The sequence below is a fragment of the Ochotona curzoniae genome, unplaced genomic scaffold, assembly GCF_017591425.1.
Source record: "Ochotona curzoniae isolate NIBS_2020 unplaced genomic scaffold, NIBS_Ocur_1.0 contig_4612, whole genome shotgun sequence".
Lineage (NCBI taxonomy): Eukaryota > Metazoa > Chordata > Mammalia > Lagomorpha > Ochotonidae > Ochotona > Ochotona curzoniae.
In genome coordinates, this window is record NW_024466343.1 from 5,630,179 (window position 1) to 5,648,883 (window position 18,705).

An 18,705-nucleotide genomic window follows, 5' to 3' on the forward strand; every position below is an offset into this window, starting at 1 on the left:
TACTGGGGAGATCTAATAAGTTAATAATGCCATCATGTGGGGGTAGTGGGGTAATGCCATGGCACAGGGTAGGCTTCCACTTGGAACATTCAGCATTCTATATGGAGACCAATTCATGTTCCACCTGCCTCACTTCAGATCCAGCTTCCTGCATATAGCCTGGCAAAGCAGCATAAGATGGGTCAAGTTCTTGGGACCCTGAACCCTCATGGGAGACCCAGAAGAAATTACAAACTCCTAGCTTCAGATTGGTCCAGTTTTGGCCATGTAGGCCATTTGGTGAGTGAACCAGCAGACAGAAGACCTCCCTCTCCCTCTCCCTGTCCCTCCCTCTCCCTCCCTCTCCCTGTCCCTCCCTCTCCCTCCCTCTCCCTGTCCCTCCCTCTCCCTCCCTCTCCCTGTCCCTCCCTCTCCCTGTCCCTCCCTCTCCCTCTGCCTGTCCCTCCCTCTCCCTCTCCCTCCCTCTCCCTCCCTCTCCCTCCCTCTCCCTCCCTCTCCCTCTCCCTGTCCCTCCCTCTCCCTCTGCCTGTCCCTCCCTCTCCCTGTCCCTCCCTCTCCCTGTCCCTCCCTCTCCCTCCCTCTCCCTGTCCCTCCCTCTCCCTCCCTCTCCCTTCCTCTCCCTGTCTCTCCCTCTCCCTGTCCCTCCCTGTCCCTCCCTGTCCCTCCCTGTCCCTCCCTCTCCCTGTCCCTCCCTCTCCCTCTGCCTGTCCCTCCCTCTCCCGGTCCCTCCCTCTCCCTGTCTCTCTTCTCTATGACTATCTTTCAAATAAAAAATGTAAGACAAATCAAGAAATTCAATCAGAAAGCAGCCATCAAACAATTTAGGACAATAATTTAGGATGTTGATTGTAATATTGACTTGGCTTCCTCTATTTTCAGATGAAGAAATACTTCTAAACATAAAAGCTTTCAGTATTCTAAGTTCTTAATGTTATTCTCTTCTAATTCCATCTATCTACAACATACTTTCCTTTTCTTATTTCAGGGGACTGCACACAAGGAGTGGCTCTTTACTCAGAATCCCCAATAAGACAGTTCTGATCCTATGGAAGAGATCTACCATTTTGGAAAAACATGTGTGCCTCCTAAAACAGCTCATTTTTCAGTTTATATAAGAAACGGGATGAAATATGCATATAAGAAAAATAAGCAGAATCTCAATTCACAGATATGGCTTAGAAAAACAAAATAAAAGAATGTGTTTACATACATTATAAGCACTCCAGGATTGGGATATTATTCTTCCTCCAGCACTGTCAACCATTTACACAGTATTGTGTACACTTCTGGCAATATAGAATGAATAATAATTAATACAGTATGTTTGTTCTGACTCCCACACACTTCCCCTTATATTTTCCAGCCTACTTTTTAAAGTTAATTTATAATTCACCATATGTATTTTCAATCCTTGCCTGTGAGGCTCTTTCTCTCCTACAAACCCACTAGTAATTATTTTGGATAAATATCTGCTATATTATTGCTAGCAAGACATGGACTTCAAAGAGTTCAACTTGGATAGTGTTGAAATGATTGGAATGCTAGCCAAGAGCTTAACCTCAAAAGGGTGTGATTTTTACCGATTTCTGCTTTCAGATGGCTCAGAAATGGAATAAAGAAATGGAGATCTTTTGACTGTCACAAAAGAAGGGACAGAGAAAGCAACCCTGAAGACACACTAATATAATTTAGACTCCAGGAATCAAAATTCAGGGTAATTTTCCTAATAAATTCATCTGTTGAATGAATCAACATGTGAATATGGAGAGTCCTTAAACAAATCTCTAGTTGGTTTCCTATCAAATCTGTTTTTCCTTCTATTCTGTCCTACACATTTCTGCTTCAATAATCTCCCATAAGTATAGTTGTAAATAAAATGTACTTTGGGTTACCAAAAGTATATCTAGGGATTATTTTTTTAATTAAAAAAATCAAGCTACCAATCTGCCTTTACAGGTCACCACAACAGCAGAGCTGAGCCAATCTGAAGCCAGGTGGAGTCTTCCTTTTGGGTATAGGATCCCAAGGCTTTGGGCCATCCTCTACAGCTTTTCCAGGCCATGGTCAGGAAACTGCATGAAAAATGGGGCAACCAGGACATGAACTGGCACCTAATAATGGATCCCAGCAATTGCAAGGGAAGGATTAGCTATTTCAGCCATCAGGTTAGGCCCACAAAAATTCTTAACATAGCTTATGAAAGCTTCTGGAATCCAGCTCAACTGACTTTCTTGCCCAAAATTCTCCCATTAGACATTCTAAACACCTACAGTATTAATCCTCCCTGAGTCCCTCAAACATTTTTCCTGGGTTCCTGTCAACAACCCTGACTTCCACACCTCAGTTCTGCTTTTGTTACTCACTCTACAAGACTCTACACCTTACTACATAAACTTAGAAAACTTGCTCAGAATAAAGGTAAAATGTCATCTCCATACTATCTTGTCTGCTTCCATACCTTAGTTGTTTCCACCTTATCATTTATTAATCCATGTTATACGCTACTAAAAGAAAGTCTCTTTCAATAGATCACAATCTTGGACACAGTCTTTTTCAGCTAGCCCTGATCAAGAATTCTCTTCAGTTCTGTGTCAGGTACAGTATCTAATACAAAGTAGATACATATATACATTTTTTCATAAATATATGAATGGCACTATCTTTAAAGCAATTCCATTATTTCAGCAGATAAAACAAAATCCCTAGAATGAAAATCACTCCTCTGTTCTTAGTACTAGCTTCTATGCTAAATAAACCGTAAGTGTCTGATACAATTAGCTTATAAAGCAGGTGCTGTTTCAATCCCTCAATACTCTGTGGACATTCTGGGTTTCCTTTAGTTTTTGAATCCCAAAAAGGGTACTCATTCCCCAGCACAGCCATAAGCATTAACAACACTAAGTGCTAAATCCAGCATTCTTCAAGTGCACTTAAGTCTCATTCAAAGTCAAGGGAAATTATGCATACATGAGAAGTACATAGAAGGGGAGGGAAGATAAGATGCCTTGCTGCTTCTTGGAAAAATAAAAAAAAATAAAAAATAAAGAGCACAAAGGCCCAGTTTCCAAGAAAACTATCACCCGTTTGCTGTCACTTTTTCATCTTTGTAGGAATTTACTGGATTAGGAAAGACCTTTGCTATTCCACATTATCCCGAGCTCCCAGTTGCCTTCACATTAGTTAATATCTCAGCTTCCTGGTTAATTGTAGCAGGCTAGCAGCAGGCTGCACAGATGTCAGATGTCATGCTCTATCAGATGAAGAGGTTCCTGCCTCAGGCTGTTTATATATACCTACCAGGATTTCCTGCTGCATGATGAAATAATTAGGGGGCCGCCAAGCAGGGAATAATGTTGCAAATAAGTTGTAACAGCATTACATTTAAAAAAATGAAAATAAAACTTTGGACCTTATCTGTACGAGAATCCCCCTTTGGTTTATTGTGAACATTCTGTTTCTTATTTTCATAATATACACATTGGTGCTAATTTTAATGTTAATGTTAACTGGAAATACCACAAATTTAGCAAGGCATTCTTGAATGCTTGTGTTAAAATTTCAGTCAAGAGTAAACTGGCTAGGGAGAAGTCTTTGTATGTTTAATTTTCTGAGTAAAGTTTGTCTTTTGCCTCTTATGGTGAAAATATGCTTTGGTTCAACAAAATCTAGATGCTCTTTAGAAGAAATTAATAACATTGTGTGAATCAATTAACTTTTGTCTAACTAAACTCAAACTTCTGATTTGACAACCCAGAAAATAAATATATTTACTGTTAACAATGTAATATTGTTAAGCTATTTTAGCTAAGAGACTAAGTTCTAAGATATATATGGTATCATGACCTGAGAGTTACCCTACATATAAACACAATTCCAAACAGAATATTTCATGATTTTATTATTATAAAAGCTACTTGGACAATCATTTAGCTTAACAGTTAATATACCAGGTAAGACACTTAAATCCCACATTGCAGTATTGGGTTCAATTCCTGCTCCTGATTCCAGCTGCCTACTAACACACCCTGGAAGGCAACAGTAGTAATGGCCCAGTAATCAGGTTCCTGCCACCTCTATGGGAGACCTGCACTGCAATCCTGGGTACTGGCTTCAGCCTGGCCTGGCTCAGCTCTGACCATTGCAGATTTCTGTGAAAAAAAATGCAATAAATAGGATGTTTCTTCTGTGTGTGTATTTGTGTGTGCATTCTCTACATATAAAAGATTATCAATGATCTCAAAAATTCTAGAGAAAATGAACAACTAAGACCAAGTTGTAGTAGCCAGCATGTGGCACAGTGGGTTAAGTTGTCACTTTCAACACCAGCATCCCAGATCAGTGCTTTCCACAGTGCCAGCTGCTTTTTCCTATCTAATTCCCTGTTAATGTGCCTGAGAAAGCAGTGGAAGATGGTCAAAGTCCATGGGTCCTTGGATTTGGCCTGACTCAGTCCCAACCACTAGGACCATTTACAGAATGAATCACAGGTTAGAAGATTTCTTCCTTTCTTTCCCTTCCTCCATTATTTTACCTTCCAAATGAATAAAACAGATCTTCAAAAAAGAATAACTGGTATTAGTCAGTTTGCAGCACCATCCTGTGCCTAAATTCTTACCACCTGTTCACACTATATTTAGCAACTACCTTTCCTAATAAGTATGTAAACTCCCTGAGGGCTGTCTTACTTTCTAAAATTTTTCAATTTTATTACTTATTTGAAAAATATAGACGACAGAGAAATCAAATATAGAGAGAAAACTCTCATATACTGATTTATTCCCTAAATGCCCACAACTGTCAGAGCTAAAAGCTAAGAATTCAATTCAGGTTACTCAAATAAGTAACAGAAAAACAAATTACTTGGACTATCACTGCTGCATCCCAGGGTACACACTAGCAGGAAGCCGGAATCAAAAGCCGGAATCGGTGTTGACCCAGACACTCCAACATGGAATATAGGCCTCCTAACTGGCTTGTTGACAACTAGGTCAAATACCCACACTATCTTACATATTTCTGGATCTCCAATTCCTAGCACAGTACTCTGTACAAGTAGTGTTCAAAAAACCACGAAATGTGGATTACATAGTATGGAACAAGGAAATAGCGATGGGGGAATAGAAAATAGTACTGATCGATTTGAATTCAATATTTCAGCTCTTTTTCTGTATAGTAATAATGTAATCCTATCCAGCTACAATATAGTCTCTCTCCTTCAAAATCTCCCATTAAAATTCTTCTAGAAAAACTAATGACTCCCAACTGTCTCACCTAAATTATGTATTTAATATCGTCTAGGTAGATAGGAATACAGATCCTATTTTAAGTTACTAAAGAAAGAGAAAATCAATCTGTGATTAATTGCCTGGCAAATAAAGGGCCAAAAAGACCAGGTGAATCCTTGGAAAGTAAAGGCAATACAATTTCAGAGAAGATGATTTCATATTGTATCTCTAGGAAAGATTAAAGAAAAGCGAGAGACTTTCACATATTACGGAAGTGCAAACAGCCTTTATTCCAAGCATCAACTCTGATCTGTTAATAATAGCTGTTACATAAGGAGACAGCATCCAGCTTGTGAGAGTGAACTCATTGATCAGTAGTGTTTCCTTGGCCTTGGAAGAAACGACATTAACTATTTTCATCCTAGATACTCTTTCTTACAACCAAAAGACTGCAGTTACTTTAAAGAACTGGGGAACACACAGACATTGAAATAAACAAAGGCCTTAAATTAAAGCTACAATTCATTTAAGAATTATAGTTGTTACCTTCCCCTAGCCTTAATTTGCTTGATAAACATCTTATTAAATACTTGCCTGTCAAATAATTTATTTCCTGATGCAAGTAATTATTGGCCATTTATAAGAGAAAGACAAACAAATATTTACCATTAATAACAATTTTGTTTTAATAAAAATTAATTAAACATTAAAGTCTATAAGGTAGAAGAACTAGAAATGAAGTGTCTATCCTTCATTGAGGGGAAGAGGAGTTATCAGGAAATATTTCCAAGGGACAAGCATTGTAGCACTACAGGATAAGCCAGTACTTGTGACACTGGCATTCTATAATGGAGTGCCAATTCATGTCCAGACTGTTCTGTTTCTGATCCAGCTTCCTGCTAATGTGCCTGGGAAAGCAGAGGGTGATAACCCACATATTTGGGCCCTTGCCATTCATGTAGGAGACTAGTATGAGTTCAGGCCCCTGACTTTAGCCTGGCCCAAATCTGACGATTAAAGTCATTGGGAAGTGAAACAGTATTTGAATAGTACTATTAGATATATTGCATCCTTTCTCTGTCATTCTGTCTTTAAAAAATTATTTTTCTCTTATTTATATTCCTGCGGGACTGTAGTCTTTCTACTTTTACTTGTTCAATACTATGGTTAGTGATACATTAAGCCTAGAATTCAAGAGTACATTGAAATTATGTTTTTACGAAAATTTACAAGACATTGGAAGAAGTGTGTTGAGGGAAGTAAGGGAGAGAGAAAAAGTATTATCCTCTTAAAATCGTACCAATAAATTATATGAAATCTATTCTCTATTAATGGAAAAACTATAAATCAATTTAAAAAAAGGAAACTTTCCCCAGAGAAACAGAACATCTGAATAAGGAATATAAGGATGAGTAGAAATCCCAATCTTCACCAAGGACTATATCCCAACTGCCAAGGAGACCACGGGGAATTAGAGTGCCTTCGGAGCCGAGAACTCTGAGGTCATTCACTCCTTTTCTGATCTCCCACATGGGATGGAAAAAGCCCAGATCCTTCCTCACAGGATCCAAGGTCATCGGAACAAAAGCCAGGAGCCCTGAACGTTCCTCAGAAACAGAAGAAAACTAAACTTCCTTCGGGACTAGGGAGAGGAGCTTTATCTGGTCCTTACTTAGTTCCAACTTTGGATCCCCACCCTCTCTTCCAATGACCATCAGGCTCACTCCAGAGTCGCCCCCCACCACCCTCCCAAAAAATTAGAACAGATAGACAGAGACCAATAAGGAAATCTTACAACAGACAGAAAAAAGTCAGCTTGGAATCCCATATACCTTACTAGGTAGGACACAAAGATTAGTTACTCCTCACTAAGGTAATGAAGATTTCTCTACACACCCCTCCTAAAACTGTTCCGCGTCTCAAGTATTAACATATCCCTTGTTAGGGTTATAAACTTGTTTGGGTTATCCTAAAATTCGCCAAGTTCAGTAAAAATCACACTTTAATACCATAAGCTGCTAAACATAAAAATGAAAATAGACATGAGACAGCTGAATAGTACCCTATAGCCATTTTAAGGTGTATAGCAACTGGTTGTATATAAACTAAACTTGAAATGTCAATGAAGTAGTCTCAAGATGTGGTTAAGAACTTGCATTTTCTAACATACCGGTTACTCAAAACCTGGTCAATTAACTCCGTGATGTTATAAATTGTTATTGATGTTGTGTTACATTGGAGGGGATGATATTCTGCCAGCTATACTTTCAGACTCGGGATAGTCTCCTAATGAAACTGTTGAATTTATTTGAACAATAGGATACTGGACTCTGCATGGTATATGCCCAAAATGAAGGAACTATGACTGGATATGAACTATACTACTGCAACGATGTGGAGGAATCTAACATGGGGGGAGGGTTTGGGAAGGGATTGGGGGAATCCCAGAGCCTTTCAAACTGTGCCATAAAGTGAAATTTAAAAAAAAAAAGGATTAGTAGGATTAGCCAAGCCAACCAATAAAAGTGAAGAAAAGGTCATGTGGGTGCATATACAAAATCACCCAAGGGATTCTCCTTGGTTCTGCAGCACCACCTAATTCATTGTCAAAGATAAAGGGAGAGATGTATGAGACAGTCAGAACTCAAGGAACATTGTCAAATCAAGACAATGCTTCGCATCTTATTCTTGCTCTGCATGGATGATCCGTTCTCTATTGCCTCTTTTCCCAATACATAAACACACTTTCTCTCTAAGAACAAACATCCTTTGATCCAACAGTCTGGTTGCTTGTATGTTTCTCTTTCCAACCAAGTAGTAGCCAACCTTCTGAAAATAATCATTAGTTTCAGTTGCCACTTCACACTTACTGCTATCCCATCTTCCATCTGAGTCCATGAAAAATTACCCTTCAAACTCTTCAGTTAACTTTGTTCTCACAGGCATGATGCATCTGAAGTGGACCATCAGTGACATCTGTCTTAAGCTGGTGAATTTTCAGTGATCTGATAAAATAAGGAGGAGCACATTTTTGAAACCTTTTCCCTGGCTTTCAGGACACTTGGTCTCACTCTCTGCTTGACCACCTGGAGTCTCCCGAGTGAGCTCTGCTTTCTCTACATGTAACTAAGAGTTGGTATCTCCCAGAGTTGCATCTCTGCTCCTCTATCAAGACACATATTGCAGTTTAATTAAGGAATTACTTTTCTTTCCTTAAGATCCAAACATAATACAACTCCAAGATAAAGTCTGCTCCTGAAGTGCTTTGTTTATAATTCTTGTACCATATTATAGGTATGTGCCACTACAGGGGAAAGGCCATTGACCATCCTACCTTTATATCTATAGTTACCTGAAGATACTTGATAGAACAATCTTTTTCAGAAAAGAAACAGTCACTAGGACCTTTTACCAATAATTTTCAAGTCTTTGAGCACTAAAAGATAGTAACCCCTCAAGTTAAAAATGGGGAAACTGACTCATAAGAGCAAGGTAAATGATCCTAGATCACACAACCTATCAAGGGCAGTTTTTTGCAATCCAAGTTTCTTCCTATTCCTGCCCTGCTTACTCCATTTTAGGTAATACACTCAAAGAAACAGCATGAATATCAGGAAAAAATATGAACAATAGTTCCAAAATTATGAATAACTAAATTATCAAAGAAATGGAAACAGTTACTTTCTACAAATTTAGATGTCTTGTTTCTCAGAATAAAAGTTACATAGTAATCTTCCCTGATAAACATGAGATACAATTTCTAGAAGGAACATTCTAGTGAGCTACATAACCCTAAGTAAAATGTATTTAATCCAGCCAGGAGATCCTCAGAAATGCAAATTGTCCACTTGAAATAAGAAGGCACCTATTGTTCAGCCTTGATTGCCTCTGCAGGCCCAGAGGCAAGGCAAAAAAAAAAATCCTTGAAGGAGAAGGGAGTGTAACTAAACTGCACAAAGAGGGAAAATAGAAATGAAACCAAACTCCAACAGGGTTTCCATTTATCATCTGCTAAGCAAGAATTATACACAGGAATCACATATGACTCTGAATCCTTAAAACATTATTTCTGTCACTTTGTTATCTATTTTCTCATGGACATTAATAAATCTGAATATATATTTCCCCTGTGGAACTCAACCTCAATGAATTCATATAGTGACAACAATTAGAGATGTCTCCTACTAATGTAAAATACTTTATACAAAAACATTTACTTGCAAAAATGGGAGAAATAGCATTCAATTTTTCCTTAAGCTAGACATTTTTTATGTCAGATTTTTATTCCTATCTTATGCAAATTCTGTACTTTCACCATGGAAATAAAAATATTGATTCATTTTAATTCTAACTCAATTTCTTTTCACAAGACTTAGTGATCAAAAATGTATTAAAAATTCCAAGCACCAAGTTTAACATATAGTGAATTCTTCAAGAGAAAACAAAGTGACACATTTTTTTTAAAAAAGAAATCTTAATCTAACCCGTGTACCAGTTGAGAAATATTGTGTTATTTAAACTTAAAACCTTTTCTTCCTTTTACATCTTCTTTTCATCTCTATAAACAGAAGATCCACAATTGCTATACTACCAAAGAACACAATTAAACCATACACAGGTTAAGCCATAAACACATGGAGAGTAATACCACATTCTACAATGTAATATGCCCCACATTTCTATGTATTTTAACTTCCTGCATGGACACAATATTCTATTTTTACCAAAACTATAGAGTTTACATAGTCTGGCCTCTTAGTTAATTTTAACATCTCCATTAATAATGGTAATGATAGTGATGGAAGTAAAGGTAGTAGTAGTGCCAAAATACTTGAATACTTGAACTGTGTCAAGCAATACACTAGGTAGCATGTACATGCATCATTTCATTTAATACTACAATCCAGTTGGTTAATCATCTCTACCCACAGACAAATATGCCAGTACAAGTTCAATTATTCCGTGAGTTACCTTCTGTTGGAACATTTCTACCACTAGAAAGCTGATTATCTCATTTTTTTAATATGGATGCCAAACTGTAAGAAAGCTTAATTTATTTATCTCTGTTATCGAATTTCTTTTAGAAATAATAGAAGTCCCAAACGACAACTTTTCAGATTATTTTGACAGTTATTATCATTTGGGTTAACTAATTTGATTCAGTGTTACCTCACGAGAAGCAAGATCACCACCAGTTTAGTCTTCCTCTAAAAACTCACTTTTGGACAAAATTCTTATTGAAGTTAGCTCCGAGACAGGAAAACACAGAATCCTATAGTATACATCCTTTATCACAGTAAATTAACTCTAATGCTGGCCTTTTTTCAGTATGAAGATTTTCTGTCTTAATTTTATCCTATTTGTAATCTTTGCATAAGCCTTAACAGGAAATACAAAGAAAATCCTAAGAAATTATAATTTGCTATATTAATATATGAAACTTTACATTGTATCTGCTGGCAATCCATATAGTTTCTAAAAGCATTAAGACAGGCGATGGCTCAATTTGTTAATCCTCTACCTGTGAGTATCAGCATCCCATATGGGTGCTGGTTTGTGTCCCAGCTGCTCCACTTCCCATCCAGTTCCCTGTTTGTGGCCAGGGAAAGCAGTAGAGGATGATCCAAATCTTTGGGACCCTATACCAGTGTGAGAGACCCAGAAGAGGCTCCTGGGTTTGGAATAGCTCTACTCCAGCCATTGCGGCCATTTGGTGAGTGAACCAGCAGATGGAAGATCTGTCTTTCCTTCTCTTTGTAAATCAGTCTGTCCGATAAAAATAAATCTTTTCTTTAAAAATTTAAGAAAGAAGATACAAAAACATGTATCAGTGATTATTATGATTCTAAACAGTTTAGCTACATGTAGTAAACACATTTGATTTTGGCAACATCATTGGAATTAATACTTTTGCTATCTTAATTGCACCACTTTCTCTTTAGTGAACACACACATCTATTTACTTATAAGGATGACAATGGGCAGCAAAGGACAAATAGGCTGTGATTTATGAATCAAAAATCAGTTATACAGGCTGATCCACAAAGAATCAGAACAAGTTCTTCCTCAAAGCAGATGAGAAATGTTACCACTTTGAGTGGTAATGAAGATACAGTTTCTAATTTATAATAGTGTGGCCATCGCTGTCATATGTATCTTTGTGCTAAAATAAAGACCTAATTTTATCTTTTCATGCTGATAGCACCAGACCTTCTGCAAGCGGAGGGCAGGCACCAGGCCCACAAAGTAACACAGTATAAGCAGGGCAAAGACTCCCTCCTTGCCCAGGGGAAGCAGTATTATGACAGAAAGCCGAGTGGCCATCCAGGCAGGCAAAGTAGATTTTCTGGAAAAAGGACAAAACTACAAAAATTATGTTGAGACTTGAGTGTATAGCGCTCAATTGGAGATCAAGAGAATGTTGGTCAGAAAAAGATGTAAACATTTTGAATTGGGAGGAGATAAGAGAAAGGGCCAAGTGATCTAATTATAATCTTCCTCCACTTTGTTATGAAGACAATGAAACATTAAGGTTATTGTTCACATCATTTGAATTTTTGTGGAACCAACAATAAAATTTCTCTTGTTGAAAAAAAAAGGGGGGGCTAATTCTGGATGTGGTTTTATCTATGTCTTTTCAGATCTATCAGTTACTAGTTATAATCAAAAGACTGGATCTATTTACAAATTCAGTATCCTGAAGACAGAAAAGAGTTTCACTTGTGATAGAGCTCATGTGAGTACTACAGTTGTGATCTATGCCCATTGCTAGAACCTGTGTAGCTGTATATCAACAGATATTTAACCTCCGATATTTTTAAATCCATACTATGAGGGTATTGAGTAACACAGTAAAATCTACCTTTCACATTCAACAGTTGTGGAAATTGGAGAAAAGAAAACTATAAGGACTTTTTGTTCATTATAATCAATAAAAGCATGGAAATTAAAACTAAATTTTATGATACTTCACTCTGCTCAAATGCAACTTGCATCACACTCAATTTTCTACATAATGTAGTAATATTATCTGTCTGTTAGAGCTCAAAAAAGAATTCAATCTGTTTGGACCAACCTAATTACAACTGAGTGAATAGTTCAGTTGTCTCAGGAGAAAAGGTAGAATGAGCTATTGAACATACAGGCAGTTTTAACATAAACCATTCCCTCAACGAGGCAGTGAAGATACTTATTTTAGGATGGAATGAATCTTCCAGATCTTGGCTCTTTCTTTCTTGGCTCCCTTCTAACTATCCGCAGCCTCTTGTTGGCTACTTTCTCCCACCTCACATCCTTTCCTCCACTATACTCCCACTCAAGCCCAAAACCTAAAATACATAACTTTCTCGTACAGCAGCCTCCATTTGGCAAGTTGTATTACTAACTTGAACATTTTTCAAATGGTTCAAAAAATTACTTATCAGTTACTTTTCTGTCCCTAAATCCCTGTGCTACAATAGGGAAATATGAAGAAACCTCAACCTCTCAGTATCTTTTAAAAATAAAATAGGTCTATTTATCACATGTTCACAGAAACACAGCCCAAATCCCACAACATTTTCAACTTTCCGGTAGATAATAATCACTTTTTAAAATACAAATACAGCTCGAATTAGTGAAGATACACAATGTGTCCACATATTTTTTTTCTGATAAAAATAACAAGATATACTGAGAATAAGAACTTTCTCTATCCTTGTCATTTGATAATTTTTAAGTATCCCAGAAGAATGGTATTTCCCCATACACACCTGTGGTGTCGCTCTGGCTATATATGTTCTTGTAATACTTTCCTCACCTAATATATCCTCTTCCAAAATCATTTCTCACAGCCTATTAGCACTTCTTGATACATTTTAATAGCCCAAAGCCCACAAAATATTCCCAAGTGTCACGGTAATGGTTTCTTGTCACTGTGCTGTTCTTTAGTATTCCAACTTCTGAAACAGAGACTATGTTCTTGTATAGTTAAAATTGTAAAGACATGTTGAAATAAACTTCCTGTGGAGAAAGTATGAAATAGTGGAAAGTACCAATATTCACCACCTCAGCTTCTCCATCCTCTGATATACACATTTTATTTGGAAATGGCCTGCTCTGTTCAGTAACCCAGAAATGACTTTTCTCTCTTTTTCAGAGAACAAAATGCTGACTATCCTAACTGGAAAAAAATTTCTGCTACAAACTTTGAGACAAAACAGAACTTCTGTCTAATAATAAGGATTGGGCCCAGTGCAGTGCCCTAGCAAATTAAGTCCTCGTCTCGCACGAGCCAGGATCCTAAATGGGCTGTGGCTCTAATCCCAGCAGCTCCACTTCCCATCCAGCTCCCTGCTTGTGGCCTGGGAAAGTAGTGAAGGACCGCCCAAAGCCCTGGGATCCTGCACCCAAATGAGAGACTGGAAAAAAGCTCTGGGCTGCTGGCTTCAAATCAGCGAAGCTTCAGCCATTGTGGCTACTAGAGGAGTGAATCAGTGAATAGAAGATCTTTCTGTCTCTCCTCCTCTTTGTATATCTGATTGAAATAAAAATTTTAAAATAGTAAAGGTTGTCCTCTGCGCAAATTATCAAATTAAAGGAGAAAGTGAGGCTAAAATCTAGATTTTGCTCGACTGGATAAATCCTATGCCCTCAAGCAATGTCTCATGAAAGAAAGTATATTTTATTAATTTCTCAAAGACACTAGGAGCCCAAAGGTAATGCTGAAGACAAGAATCACATCTGCCTCACCTACCATCATATTCCCAGCCTTTAATAATCCATTTCTCGGGTGGGTCTCAGGATGGGGCATGAGCCTGGATCCCAGATGACAGCCACCATGTACACGTGGTGAGCTGTCTGCTCCCTTCTGGGTGAGTACACCAAGGGGGGAGGTCTCTGTGACTAGGCAGGACCAGGACCCACCCGCCGCCTTCATTGGGCTGTGAATGGGATTGGGGAAGGGCGCAACCTTGGACCTGGGAGTTTAAACTAGTAGGCTGCTGGTGGGTCACAGGACAGGGCGTCTCATGCCTGGATCCCAGACGACAGCCACCATGTGCACGTGGGGCACTGTCCCCGGGTGCCAGTGCCATTTGGTGCCATGCTCTGCCTGCTGGCAGCCCGGCGGGGAAGCTCTGGGATTTTGGTGCTATGAGTCGCTGCTTAGTTAGCTCCAGGTTGAAACCATTATGCCTCTAGGACATGAAGCATTTGTAAAGATTCCCATTGGCAGTAACTCTTCCTTTGTAAAACTTGTAATCACTGAACAATGCTGACCACCAAATACCAGTCCATGCAAAAGCTATGGCTTGGGCTTGTCCTGCAAAATTATACCATGTTACCTGACATGATGATGGATCAGGAGAAGGGTCACATTAAGCAAGCCATTACATTAACTAGCACTCAAGAACCATTACTGGGGGTAAATTCTGTGAGGGATGTGTGGGCCACATCCTGTGAAAATTCTAGCCCCACTGGTTATCTCAAGAGTTGGGGTGGTGATGGACTAAGCTAGGTGTGACCAAGGAGCCTGCCATCAATCACAGGTAAAGGAACCCCCAATAGTCTGGACTGGTCAAGGCAGCAGCACCCAAATGTGCATCCTGATTAGGGTGTGGGGTGGGCCGGGCTGCAACTTTCACCAGCTCATACAAGGCCAAATAGAAGGCCAGACTGCACCAGGCACTGGCCTAAACCCAATGGCATGTATGAGAACTGGGTCTGGGAGTGGATTAAGTGGAAGAACTTGGGAAATTCCCCTGGCAAGTCATAGCTCCCGCTGGTGAACATGTGGTCCAGACTTGGGGGTTGGACAAGCTGGGAAAAGTAGCTCCAACAGTTGGCAAATGTATCAATTGGTAATGGAACAGGGTAGATTAGGCAGGACTGAGCAAACCTTAGCCCACAAGCAAAACTAAAGACCAGGATGGAGCACAGGTCATGCCGAGCTATACTCTTGGACCTACTGGTCTGCATGAGCCAGGAACGCCAAGCCACAGTGTATAAGGCAGAGGTCCGGACAGGTGAGGGGGCTAGACCAAGCTGAGTCAGAGCAACCACTGGCATGCAAGTGATCTATGGCTGGGAACAGACCCGGTTGGGGAGCAAAGGGGACAACCCTAGCTGGGTTGAGGTCCCACCAAGGGGCATGTGGGCTGGAATGGGGGATGCATTCTGATCTGGAAATGGTTGTAGTCTCCCTTGGCACAAGTGTGGACTGGGATTGGATGCACCGAACCGGGCCGGACCCCAACACCATCTGGTGTCCTAGAGGACCGCGATAGATGTGTGACAGACTAGGCAAGGTCTCAAACCCCTACTGAGCCACGTGTGAGCCATATGTGGGTATGGACAAACCATGGCTGGGCTGAAACATCCAACAGCAAGGACAAGTTTGGGTTGAAGGCCAGTCAGGAAAAGCCACTGTTCCTGCTAGGACAGGAGGTGAACTGACTAGGGCTGGCCCATGGACCCACTGGTATGCACAAAATCTGGCATTGGGAGAGGTTATGATGGAGGAGCCTGGGCAACTTCTCTGGCAGGACACAGACCCAGCAGGTAAGCACAAAAAACATGATAGGAAACAGCCCAGAACAGGCCATGGAAAGTTGCCCACTGGCATACAATTGGCAAGGGTCAGGGGAAGACCAGGCTGAATCTGTCCACATCATCCATTGGTGAATCTGAACAACAGAAGAGTATGGGTTGAGCCAGGTTTGGTCGCAACAAAAGCAGTACACAACATGGAATGCTAAGGTGAGGTTGCCTGTATCGGAATGGACCACAGCGCCCAACTAGCAAGTGTGAGAACAAGGAAGGGAGGGGGCAGAGCCTGGCAGGGGAATAAGGGAGGGTTCCTTTGCTGGACAGCTACTCCAGCAGGAGAGTGTGGGCTGGGATGGGGGCAGACCAGACTAGGCAGAGCTACAACACCTGTACGCCTCATGTGGACTAGATCAGGAAAAAGCCTACTGGTGCAAACAAAATTAGAGTGGGTGAGGGTTGTTTGGGCTTAGCCATAGCATCAGCTGAAGAAGGTGGCACTGGGGGCTAGTTCTGTCAAGTCAAACCACAGAACTATCTGGAGAGTGCATAATCTGGGAGTGGGAGAGGCCTGGGAGGGAAATAATGGGCTCATCCCTCTTGGGTTACCACTTCCATGGGAGGGCATAAAACTAGGACAGCAGCTGGGGTACAATGGGATGTGGGACAGACTGGACTACTGCTACACATACTAGCAAACCAGGGTAGTGGCGGGCCTGCTGGGGGTTATTGCAGGTTACTCTGACTAGGCTGCAGCTCCCACTGGTTTATGTGAGGGCCGAGTATGTGCGGGGCAGCACCAGGCTGGACTGCATAGCTCACTGGTTCCAGTGGAAGTTAGGGCTGAAAACAGAACCAACCCAGCAATTGCAACCACCAGCTGATCGGGGGCGATGGACTGTGCCAGGCCCTGTACTTGCTAACACATACAAGAATCTGGTTTTAGAACACCTCAAAGTTTCTTTGGAGATCTCCCCAATCAAAATGCTGGACTCAGAACCCTAAACAAGAAAAGAGAGAAAACAGAACAGGTCAACCAACCATCTCAGCTATATCTTGGCAGCGAAATACGGGGCAAACAGAGACTCTATGATGGACTATGTCAATCAGTGGATTCTTCAAAGACCTCATCGTGCTTGGAGTGGCAATATTGGCAGCGATTCATAACTATTGAAATATCAAAACCACTGGAGCAAGAACCTCAGAGCATACCCTATATCTGGGACCTGGGGAGGGTGGGAAATTGGGTGGGCCTTCTCCCTTAATACCCTCTTTTAAACAAGAAGGAAACAATATGGAAAAAATAGTCCATTTCTCTCCACATGAAGTATATATATCAGTGCAAAACCCAATCACAAAATTGGTTCTTAAACATATACTATTAAAACTGAAGTCAAAGAGAAAAGAAAAACAAGCATATTCTCACTGAAGTTTATTCATGTGTATTTTTAAATTACAAATTAAACTACCACCTAATTTTTACCATCCTAACACTTTACCAAATGTTTTTCATCAACAGTATACAATAGGGCCAACAGTATATAATAAGCACAATGGCCTAGAGACTAAATCTTCATCTGTACATGCCAGGATCACATATGGGTATGCTTCATGCCCTGGCTGCTCAACTTCCCATTCTGCTCCCTGCTTGTGGCCTAGGAAAACAGTAGAGGAAAGTCCAAAGCCTTGGAAACATCCCCAAGGGGGGATCTGAAAGAAGCTCTTGACTCCTAATTTAGGATTGGCTTAGCTCCAACCACTATGGCTGTTTGTAGAGTCAACTAGTAGATGGAAGATCTTTCTTTCTGATCTCCTTCTCTATCTAAATCTGCCTTTCCAATAAAAGTAAAATTTTTAAAAGTATACAATAATTCCATTGAAAGTGAGCATTTTCATGTAGCAAAATACCTTATTAAAAACAGTCCATTTGGTCAAGAAAGAACTGAACTTTCTACTGTAACTCAATACTGGTAATTGCAGCATGATTTTTAAGCTGAGAATGAAACAAAATTTCTGAAAACCTATACTCAATAGTGCTAGTTTCTTACTGACTGCTGAAAAAATTAATGACAAACATGGTGGATTGCAACAACTGAAACATGTTCTGTCTTACAGCTGTAGGAAAGAGAAGACAATGTCAAGGTGTTAAAGGATCACACAGTCAGAGGCTCTTAGGACAATCTATCCCTTCATTTTTTCCTGCTTCTGATAACTAGTTATTCCTTGACATGTGGGTACATTTCTATCAGTTCTGCTTTCATGTTATTTGACTATGTTTTTCTTCTGTATGTTTTAAAATTTATTTTATTTCATTTTTAATAGTTGATATAATTGAGAATAATGCACATCCATGTGGGTTTCTGATTTGGGAGAGAAGGTTTAAAGTACGGAGGAAAGTAGGTGGGACAAATGTTATTTTTTCCTCTTTTGTGTTAGGGAGAAGGGTAAAGGGCCATTCCTTGCTGTCAATTCACATCAGCATTTGAACATAGGGGATAATTCCTTGATGACATGTTAGAGACACCAATGTGGGGAAGAATGTTCCAAGGGTATTACTTCTGTGGCCTGAATCATTGTGGGTTTAACTGATCCAAGATTAAGTAAATCTTCCAAGTTCTATTGGCTAACAAAGTTCACCCTAGTGCATCCACAAATACAGACAATTGCCACAAAACTTGGCTAGGAGAATTGTCCAACCTGCTCTGCTTTCCATTGTCCAACCTGCTCTGCTTTTCCAAAGTACCCAGCTTTCTCTGCTGCCCTAAATGAGCTGGCTGCTATGTCCCCCATGCGCATCTGAACATGCTATCCACAGAACAGGCAATAGCAACAAAGGAGGCTCAGTCTCAACACATTTACTCCAAGGTTGGAAATAATGTCTCATGATTTTCCCTATACCCAGGGTCTGAGTTCAACAGTTTAGTTGAGGAGACGCCAAATAAGCCTTGCCTGGAGT